This window comes from Somniosus microcephalus, chromosome 11 (genome assembly GCF_052327205.1).
Source record: "Somniosus microcephalus isolate GS21.2 chromosome 11, FLI_Smic_1.0, whole genome shotgun sequence".
Classification (NCBI taxonomy): domain Eukaryota; kingdom Metazoa; phylum Chordata; class Chondrichthyes; order Squaliformes; family Somniosidae; genus Somniosus; species Somniosus microcephalus.
In genome coordinates this window covers 91377531-91380082 of record NC_140997.1, presented here as the reverse complement: position 1 = coordinate 91380082, position 2552 = coordinate 91377531, and positions in this window count along the sequence as shown.

Genomic DNA, 2552 nt, shown 5'->3' with positions numbered 1-2552 from the left:
TCAACACACCAGGAGCAGGGATCTCCCCTTCATACTGCCCTGAGATCACCACACAACAGCAGAGAGAGAGAGGGGGGGGGAGCAGAGAGAGAGAGTGGGGGGGGGGAGCAGAGAGAGAGAGGGGGGGGGGAGCAGAGAGAGAGAGGGGGGGGGAGCAGAGAGAGAGAGGGGGGGGAGCAGAGAGAGAGGGGGGGGGGAGCAGAGAGAGAGAGGGGGGGGGAGCAGAGAGAGAGAGGGGGCTAAAGCCCTGAAGGACGTCGCTTTTAACCGGGTCCATACCCAGACTCCAAGAGGACCCCCCCCCGACCACCAGAGATCAGCGGGGTACATATCAGGAACACTACAAGGACCACCAACACACCAACCGAGACCAGAGAGGATCCCCATGAAAAACAACAATATCAGACCTGCACCACTCCTGTCCCACAGGGGAATAGGACTGCTCCCAGCCAGACAGAGGGAGAGATGCACAGGACGTACGCAATACCTCAGACAGAAACAATCCATTAAGAGACAATAAGCAGATGTGCAGCAGCATCTACTTCCGCCTTATGGATCAAGGACTAATTAATAGAAAGAACTGTAACCAAATTGTATTAACTTTTGTAGACAACTGATGTGATCTTTTTTTTCCCACACTTAGACACGACAAACACGTACCACTCTTTAACCTATCATAGTAAAAGATCAAACTTAACATGAAATCCTTATATATTTCGACCTGGAATATCCAAGGTCTACGCTCTTCACTGCGAGAAGTGAAAAGTAGGACCCCAGAGTTCATAGATGAAACTAAAGACCTAGATATTATCATTTTACAGGAAACTTGGTATAAAGGAAAAGGACACACTGGCTGTCCCCAAGGGTACACTGAGCTGGTGGTCCCCTCCAATAAATTACCAAGTGTAACCCAAGGCAGAGACTCCGGAGGCATACTGATCTGGTTTAAAACAGAACTTAAGAATTACATCAAATTTATAAAAAAGGGCGAAAACCATATGTGGCTCAAACTTGAGAGGGAGATTATCTCAAACACCCAAGATGTTTACATTTGCGCACTTTATATCCCTCCAATCGATTCCCCGTACTTTAAAGAGGACACCTTCTCCAACATGGAGGGGGAAATTATCCAATACCAGGCCCAGGGGAACGTGTTGATCTGTGGGGACCTCAATTCAAGAACGGGCGAAGAACCAGACTTCACCAATAATCAGGGAAACAATTACATTTTCGGGAATAACCACTTTGACATCCCTTCCCTTCCATACAGGCATAACTGTGACAAGCAGTCAAATACCAATGGAAAACAGCTACTACAGCTCTGTCGAAACCTGGGTCTGTACATTGTCAATGGTAGGTTCATAGGAGACCTCCTAGGAAGATCGACCTATTGCTCACCTCTTGGCTGCAGCACAGTAGACTATATGATTACAGACTTAGACCCATCCTCTTTCAGAGCATTCACAGTCAAACCACAAACAACACTGTCAGATCACAGTCAAATTACTATGTTCCTCAAAAAGACAGAAACAAACAACATAGAAACACAACCCAGTAAACTGTACAACACCAAAAAATCGTACAGATGGGCCAAAAACGACACGGAAAAATACCAGAAAACAATTAGCAATGCATCAACTCAAGCTCTCTTAGACACCTTTCTGGATAACATATACACTCACAATAAAGAAGGCGTAAACCGGGCAGTTAGTAAACTAAACAATATTTTTGATAATTTGGCAACAAATGCAAACTTGAAAGCTCGCAAGAACAAACCCAAAACAAAAAACTATGAAAAATGGTTTGACCGAGATTGCCATAACATGAGGAAAAAACTTAGAAAAATATCAAACCAAAAACACAGACATCCAGAAAACGAGGAACTACGCCTTACTTATTGTCAGACACTAACACAATACAGAAACACACTCAGAACCAAAAAAGAGCAATATATTAAGAATACACTCAGCTCCATGGAGGAATCCATAGATTCCAATTGTTTCTGGGAAAACTTGAAAACACTACACAAAAAAACAACATGACGATTTGGCCATTCAAAATGGGGACACATGGGTAAACCACTTTGAAAAATTATACCAGAAAAAAACACTAAGACCAGAGCAACACCAAATATGCAAAAAACTGGAAAAGCTAGAAATGGCCATAAAAGATAACCAAAACCCGCTGGACGCCATAATAACAGAAAAAGAACTTCTTGAAAAACTCAAGGACCTGCGACCAGGAAAAGCCTGCGGGACAGATGGCATACTAAACGAGATGATTAAACACACAGACAACAAAATGAAACTGGCTATCCTAAAACTCTTCAACTTGGTTCTGAGTGTCGGTTATTTCCCTGATATCTGGAACAAAGGACTCATAACGCCCATATACAAAAGTGGGGACAAAATCGACCCAAACAACTATCGAGGCATCTGTGTAAACAGTAACCTGGGGAAGGTATTCTGTAGCATCATAAACAAAAGACTTATAAACTTCCTTGAGGAGCACAATGTCTTGAGTAAAAGCCAAATTGGATTCCTGCCAAACTA